Source organism: Erinaceus europaeus, chromosome 11 (assembly GCF_950295315.1).
Source record: "Erinaceus europaeus chromosome 11, mEriEur2.1, whole genome shotgun sequence".
NCBI classification, from domain to species: domain Eukaryota; kingdom Metazoa; phylum Chordata; class Mammalia; order Eulipotyphla; family Erinaceidae; genus Erinaceus; species Erinaceus europaeus.
Genome location: NC_080172.1, coordinates 70,995,071 through 71,003,213, shown reverse-complemented (window position 1 = coordinate 71,003,213; position 8,143 = coordinate 70,995,071). Strand labels below are relative to the sequence as shown.

At 48.2% G+C, this 8,143-nt stretch overlaps 4 non-coding genes across 4 annotated transcripts; all 4 read left to right on the top strand.

Annotated features, from left to right (window-relative positions):
* Window positions 1-1,149: 1,149 nt before the first annotated feature.
* Window positions 1,150-1,313, top strand: LOC132541494 (U1 spliceosomal RNA). Its single transcript, XR_009552659.1, has one exon. It is a non-coding gene; the product is annotated as a U1 spliceosomal RNA (small nuclear RNA).
* A 934-nt stretch (window positions 1,314-2,247) lies between these two features.
* On the top strand, window positions 2,248-2,319 carry TRNAQ-CUG (transfer RNA glutamine (anticodon CUG)). Its single transcript has one exon. It is a non-coding gene; the product is annotated as a tRNA-Gln (tRNA).
* Window positions 2,320-6,824: 4,505 nt separating this feature from the next.
* On the top strand, window positions 6,825-6,897 carry TRNAV-CAC (transfer RNA valine (anticodon CAC)). The gene has a single exon. It is a non-coding gene; the product is annotated as a tRNA-Val (tRNA).
* Window positions 6,898-7,638: 741 nt separating this feature from the next.
* Window positions 7,639-7,710, top strand: TRNAE-CUC (transfer RNA glutamic acid (anticodon CUC)). The gene has a single exon. It is a non-coding gene; the product is annotated as a tRNA-Glu (tRNA).
* Window positions 7,711-8,143: the final 433 nt, after the last annotated feature.

The following is an 8,143-nucleotide window of genomic DNA, read 5'->3' as shown; positions in this document are numbered from 1 at the left end:
CCTTCTTTGCACCTGACATGCAACAGCAGTATAGAAATCTTTAGTGTCCATTTCTCCTTGACTCTCTCAGCAGGATTTGCAAATAATTCATTTAATTTAATTTTATTTTATCTTTACTTACTCATTGGATAGAGACAGACAAAAATCAAGAGGGAAGGGAGAGACAGAGAGACACCTGTGGCACTGCTTCACCACTCATAAAGTTTTTCCCCTACGGGTGGGGACCAGGAGCTTGAAGCCAGGCCCTAGCACATTCTAAGGTGTGCTCAAGCAGGTGCACCACCACCTGGCCCCTAAATCATACATGTTATTCTATCATATTTATCTGACAGGAAGGACAGAGAGCAATTGAGAGGGGAGGGTTATAGAGAGGAAGAGAGAGACAAGAGACACCTGCAGCACTGTTTTACCATTCCTGGTGTTCCCCACTGGGAGAACATATGGGAGCCAAGGATTTGAACCTGAGACCTTGCCCATGGTATCACTTGCAGTTAACCAAGCACCCCACCACCCAGCCTCAATAATATATTTTCAGCACTATCAGAAGTAATTTTAATTTCTTCCCTATCTGAAAATGTTAGACTATGACTAAAACAAACAACAAAACAATCCCTAAATTTTTGACAGCACTTTTTTTTTTTTTTTCCCCAGAGAGGGGGATCTCTGTTTTCTGGTGAGAATGGGGTTTGAACCTAAAGCTCTTCTGCCTCAGAGGCCCTGTGCAGAGGCACTATACTAGATCAGCAATCTACATATGCAGCACCTTTCGACAGCAACAGTAGAGGCCTGCCTAACATACATAGGCAGCTCTAATAATGAAGGTGGAAAAGAGAGAGTGCGACATCACTCCGGGAGCAAAGGGGGGTGTTGCACGGAGTGAAAGGCAGGGCTACGATTCCTAAGGGCGCAGACAGCAGGCGCGTCTATGCAGATGAGGGAGGGCGCGCAGGGGCTGATGGTTGTTGTTGTGCGGATGAAGGGCGGCGTGGTCGCGGGTGCTTTTGTGAGCGAGTGCAGGCCGGTTGTTTGCAGGCGAGCGTCCTCGGTGTGTGGGAGTTGTGTGGAGGCTGCGAGTGTGTTTGGTAAAGTGAGCGTGAGTTTACAGTGTATGTCGCGTGAGGCTGTGGAGGGGCTGCGGGCTAGCAACTCATACTTACCTGGCAGGGGAGATACCATGATCACGAAGGTGGTTTTCCCAGGGCGAGGCTTATCCATTGCACTCCGGATGTGCTGACCCCTGCGATTTCCCCAAATGTGGGAAACTCGACTGCATAATTTGTGGTAGTGGGGGACTGCGTTCGCGCTCTCCCCTGGTAGTGGAGTTTGAAAGTCAGGACACAGTACCCTAGCTGTATATTTGTCGTTCTGTCCTTTTCTGGTGGCATCACTTAAGACAGTTGCAAAGTCGTTGCATCTATTCTCTTTCCTCTCTCGGAAGACCTGTTTTTAACTTGTATATTGCAATATAAGGTGGTATTTCTTTCTTGGCAGCTACTGGAAGCGAAAGGAAATGTTTTCTCATTCAGGCAGGATCTTTATATCCCACCGGGGCGGGCGGGGGCCTAGGCCTAGATGGACATGGTTAGGAAAAGAGACTCTCAGGGCTGTGACTCCGTCGTTTTAGGTTCAGTGCCCTAAACCAAAGGTGTGTAGGAAAAAAATGGTTTTTTATCTTACTTCTTGCTGGTACTTTGGCAGAATACGCCCATGGATTTTGTGTTTTAAGATTATGGATTCTGTGTTTAAGATGGGAGCTACCCAGCAGCAGAGGTAGTGATGATGCTTGCTCTTTACCCCTGGCCAGGACATTGTTTCTTTAGATAGGCTTTCCTCACTAGGGTTTGCACAAAAGATCTACAGATGTCCATGCTCTCTGGGCAGAGGAGTAGTGGTGCTGAGAAATGTTATCCCTTAGTCCTGATCCTACAGTAAGTGTGCAGGACACACAAAGGACACATGCACCGCACATCTATGCTGCCATCTGTTGCTGGCTGCAACTCTTGTATGTGTGGTCTGTTAGGTCTAGGAGGGAGCTGGTACAGTTGCAGAAAGGGAACTAATCCCCTTAGACCAGTGTCCTTTCCCAGTGTCCTTAAACACTTAGCATGACTTTGTATCTCTATATTATTTTACTGATGACGAATCAATTGAATCCTAAGCAAAATCTTAGATTCCAGGTAGAAAATACACTAGATAGGAATGCATCGCTCACCACTACTAGACAAGTAATGGAGCTATGTTCAGAGGGGTTCCATGGTGTAATGGTTAGCACTCTGGACTCTGAATCCAGCGATCCGAGTTCAAATCTCGGTGGGACCTTATTTAGCTGAAACACAGCAGGTTTTTAGAGATTTCTCTCCTCTTGATCCAGTATCCGGTTACAGGAAGCAAGTTGCAATCTTACCCACCCCCCAGTTTTGTTTATTCCCGCCCCTCCCACCTCTTTGAATTGCTGCCACCTCAGGACTAAGGCTTTCAGAAACCTATTGCTCCGAGTAGTTGGACTCACAGGAACATTGGACTGATTCCAAGAGTGGTTGAAACACACACACACAACCTCACAGTCCTTGCAGCTCTGCCCATCAGTCAAAAGGCCCACCAGTCATTGGCCCATTTGGTTGAAAGGCAGAGATTGAGCTCATGAACCCCAAGAGCAGGAGGTGCTCTCCTGAGGCAGGCGGGTTACCTGGTGAGTCCAAGGAAGGGCTCTCTGGAGTACAAGTCTGGCTGGGGCTTACAGTGACTGGCAGCTTCCTAGTCGTTGTATGGAGGGTTGGCAAGCTAAATTGGAAGTATTTTTCTGTTGTCGTTCTAATGATCATTCTTAGTCTCAACTGCAGTATATTCTAGTCTTGCGTAGTCCGAATTTCCAGAAATTTGACCTCCCAGAAATCTCCTTTGGTCCCAAGTCCAGTCAAGAAGAGAAATACAGGCCGTTGACTATATATATAAATATATATATATATATATATATATATTTTTTTTTTTTCACTCTCTGGTCCTTTACCAATTGGACCCTTGAATAAGTTCCAGCTTATGTATAGTCCTTGAATAAGTTCTAGCTTATATATAGTCCCAAACTAAAATAATCTAAAATAATCATAATAATCTAAAAATAATCATTCCTATCTAATGTATTTTCTACCTGGAATCTAAGATATTGCCTAGGATTCACTTGATTCGTAATCAATAAAATAATACAGAGATACAATGTCATGCTAAGTGTGAAAGGACACTGGTCTAAGGGAATTAGTTCCCTTTCTGCAACTATACCAACTCCCTCCCAGACCTAACAGATCACATATACAAGAGTTGCAGCCAGCAACAGATGGCAGCATAGATGTGTGGTGCATGTGTCCTGCACACTTACTGTAGGATCAGGACTAAGGGCTGACATTTTTCAGCACCACTCCTCCTCTGCCCAGAGAGCATGGACATCTATAGATCTGATGTGCAAACCCTAGTGAGGAAAGCCTGTCTAAAGAAAGAATGTCAGGGGCAGGTCGGTAGTGCACCTGTCTAAGCGCACATGTTGCAGCGCGCAAGGAGCCGGGTTCGAGCCCCTGTCTCCACCTGCAGAGGGAAAGCTTCACTAGTAGTGAAGCAGGGCTGCAGGTGTCTCTCTGTCTCTCCTCCCCATCACCCCCTTCCTTCTCGCTTTCTGGCTGTCCCTATCCAATAAGTAAATTAAAAGTAATTTAAAAAAAAAAATTAGAAATGTCTTGGGGCAGGGGTAGAGAGCATGATGGTTATGCAAAGAGACTCTCATGCCTGAGGCTCCAAAGTCCAAACGTTTTTGGCCTAATGGATTCATTGTTTCCTTTGTGCATGGATAGTGCTCTGTAAACACCTCTATAACTAACACAAACTTGTGAGCCTGAAAGCAGCTCTCTACAAGCACAAGCTGATGGTTCCCTGATTGAGGTCCTAACCTTGATTACCTAGTAACCAAGTCTTTTCACTTTCTTTTTTAAAATATATATTTATTCCCTTTTGTTGCTCTTGTTGTTTTATTGTTGTAGCTATTATTGTTGTTGTTGATGTCGTCGTCGTTGCTGGATAGGACAGAGAGAAACTGAGAGAGGAGGAGAGACAGAGAGGGAGAGAGAAAGATAGACACATGCAGACCTGCTTCGCCACTTGTGAAGCGACTCCCTGCAGGCGGGGAGCCGGGGGCTCCAACCAGAATCCTTATGTTGGTCCTTGTGCTTTGCATGGCCATGTGCGCTTAAAACCATCTTTTCACTTTCATCAGGGGCCTTTGATTTCAGTAGACACTGGTGATGACAGATTCCTTCTCTGGGGAGGAAGCACTGAGCAAGCATCATCACTACCTCTGCCGCTGGGTAGCTCCCATCTTAGACACAAAATCCATGGAGTATTCTGTCGGTGCACAAGCAGGAAGTAAAATAATCATCTCTGAAAATTCTTTGTTTGGGTAGGGGTACATAGCAGAATGGTTATGCAAAGAGACTCTCATGCCTGAGGCTCCTAACTCCCAGGTTCAATCCCCTGCACTACCATAAACCAGAGTTGAGCATTGCTCTGGTAAAATAAATACATAAGGGTGGAAGTAGATAGCATAATGGTTATGCAAAGAGACTCTCTTGCCTGAGGTTCCAAAGCCACAGGTCCAATCCTCCACACCATCATAAACCAGAGTTGAGCAGTGCTCTGGTTAAGAAATAAAAATGAGGGAGTCAATGGTAGCGCAGCTGCTTAAGCGCATGTGGCACAAAGCACAAGGAAAGGCTTAAGGATCCCGGTTCGAGCCCCTGGCTCTCCCACCTGCAGGGAAGTGGCTTCATAAGCAGTGAAGCAGGTCTGCAGGTGTCTTTCTCTCCCCCTCTCTGTCTTCCCCTCCTCTCTCCATCTCTCTCTGTCCTATCTAACAACAACAAAAATAACCACAACAATAAAGCAAGCAACAAGGGCAACAAATGGGAAAATAAACAAATAAATAAATAATTAAAAGTAATAAAATAAATTAAAGTGTGGCCCGGCAGGTGGCACTGCAATAAGGCTTTGGACTCTCAAGCATGAGGTCCTGAGTTCGATCCCCGGCAGCACATGTGCCAGACTGATGTCTGGTTCTTTCTCTCTCCTCCTATCTTTCTCATTAATAAATAAATAAAAATCTTTAAAAATAAATAAATAAATAAAAGTGAAAATTTAAAAATTCTTTAAAAAGACAATTCTTAGTTTGAAAACCTACATACATATGTTATTATTCACATGGTATGTATATTGTTTGTATATTACATTATATTTAAATATAGGTGAGGACTGGGGAGACCGCATAATGATTATGAAAAAAACACTTTCAAGCCTGAGGCTCCAAGGTCCCACATTCAATCTCCAGCACCACCATAAACCAGAGCAGGGCAGTGCATTTGGTAAAATAAAATAAATGCAGTGGCCCAGGAGGTGACACAATGACTGTTGTGTTGGACTCTTGGGCATGAGATCCAAGGTGTGGTCCTCAGCATCACATGTGCCAGAATGATGCTCTGGTTCTTGCTCTCTCTCTCTCTCTCTCTTTCATAAATAAGTATATTTTAAGTGTTCCGGGATGTGGCACAGTGGATATAGCAGTGAACTCTCAAGCTCAAGCATGAGGCCCTGAGTTCAGTCCCTGGCTCCACATGTACCAGTGTGATGTCACTCTCTTTCTCATGGATAAGTAAATAAAATCTCTTAAAAAATAAAATGAATACATAAATAAACAGATTTTAGGGAATCGGGCGGTAGGTAGCACACCGGGTTAAGCGCAGGTGGTGCAAAGCCTGGCATAAGGATCCGGGTTCTAGCTCCCGGCTCCCCACCTGCAGGGGTGTCTCTTCACAGGCGGTGAAGCAGGTCTACAGGTGTGTCTGTCTTTCTCTTCCCTTCTCCGTCTTTCCCTCCTCTCACCATTGCTCTCTGTCCTGTCCAACAACTACAACAACGATAATAACTACAACAATAAAACAACAAGGGCAACAAAAGGGTATAAATAAATAAATATTTTAAAATAAATAAATAAAATTTAAAAGTATGTGTTAAGGCAAAGAAAGAGTTAACTAACTAAACACCTGTAACAGGAAGCCCAAATATATAGAAGAGAAGCCCGAGGCCTGTCTGGCCAGATAACACAAGACCTCCAGGAAGGTCTCCCCCACTCCGGTGTTGGTCGGCTTCCTCCCCGCCCCCCCCCACCCCCTTTGCTGCTCGCCAGCGGGCACGAACGTGGGCGCTGCGACACGGGGGTGCCTAATTTAATCCGCGCACGGCGTGGGGCGTGTGGTGCTCTGGTTTCTCTTCCTCTATCTCATGTAACGTTCTCTCCTCTCTCAGTTGTAAGAGACAAAATAAATCTGAAAGAAAGGAGGTGGGGAGAAAGGGAGGGAGAGGGAGAGGATATCTGGACCGGATTCAGTGCGGCGCAGGGATGGACCCAAAAGGGGGGCCGTGCGATAATTCAATGTCTACACCGCCTACACCGCTTTCCCAAGCAAGGGCCGCTTAGTTTCCAAGGAGGAGCACTGGATGGACGGAGGATACCCAAGACAAAGAGTGTCAAGAGTCCTACTATGGGGGTGTGGGATGGGGTTGGGCAAACCTAAGGTAGGATTTCTGTGTCATATGGGGGGGCTGTTCATTAGTTGACGGGGGTGGGGGAGAAGAGAGAGAGAGAGAGAGAGAGAGAGAGAGATGGAGAAAGAGAAAAAGAAAAAAGGAAAGAGTATAAGATAAATGTTGGTGAGCAAAAACAATAGTGGTAAGATTCAAGGACCGCTTGAGTAAATCCTCCAGGGGTCACTGTTATGTCACCTACCAGCAGGGTTTCCGTAGTGTAGTGGTTATCACGTTCGCCTCACACGCGAAAGGTCCCCGGTTCGAAACCGGGCGGAAACAAGTTACACTTTTGCCCCCGTGGGAAATGACCTCACTCAGGACAAAACGAAACCTCGCCCATGGGACCTCGGCTGGGGGCAGATGGGGGGAGCGGAGCTCCTCCAGCGGCCTGTGGTGTCACCACAGACGCTGGGACCCCGATTCACCCGGCGGGGGCGCCGCTCACCCTGAGCCCCACCGCCAGTTCCGGGAGGAACAAGTTCCCCGCACTCTGTTCCCGCCGCAAAGCTGCAGCCTCTCCTGCCCCACCGAGGCCTTCTCCCTCCACGCCGCGCTTCCCGGTAACCCGCACTGGGCGCCGGCACTCGGCCTCCAGGGACAAGGGAAAACCCCGCTGCTCTCAGCTGGGGCGCGAACCAGTGCCGGGCGCGGGTGCGCTGCTCCCCTTGGAGGTCCCCGGGCCTCTGTCCCCGCACCCCAGCGCGTTCACACCCGCGCAGCTAACCGGGTCCCTCGCCCTCTGCGCGCCCAGCGGACGCGACTGCTGCGGAGCTCGGGTTGCAGACACGGCGCGTCCTTCTCGGCCGCCAGAGCGGGAGGTGCCAGAGGGCCCCGGGCCACTCCCCGTGTTCGGGCGGGGACCACCGCGCTGCCCTGGGATGGAGGTGACGATGGGGTGCCCCGCAGCGGGGAGCCGGCAGGAAGCGCTGGGCCGGGTCGCTCGGCTCCCTCCTGCTCCGGGTTCTACGTAGGGTCACTCTTGAAGCTTGTCAGGGACGGGAGAAGTTTTTACGTGCGCTCTCCCTGGTGGTCTAGTGGTTAGGATTCGGCGCTCTCACCGCCGCGGCCCGGGTTCGATTCCCGGTCAGGGAATCCGTTTTAGAATTCCCTGTCATCTGCCCTCCGTAGCCACACCGCATAATTAACACCTAGGAGACCATACAACCTTTAAATTACTTAGCGTTTTCCCACACCACTTTTTTTTTTTTTCTTTTCTTTTTGCAGGAGCACTGCTCAGCTCCACCAAGTTGCACACTGTCTCCATGTGTATCAATCGACCAATCATAGGAAGGCAACTTCCAGCCTCCTTTGCTCAGGTCACAGTGGCACCTGATCTTTGCCTCGCCCCCTCCCTTCATGTCCCCAACCCTGTTTTATCCACCTGACAGTGCAGATAAAACTCCTCCTGTGCTTGTAGGAATACTAGGATTGTCATCTTCCCAGTGCAGGCCACCATCCACACTTCCCATGGCTTTGTGTGTGGTGGGAGTCCTGGGGCAGCCTGAGCTCTAGAAGCACTCACCTT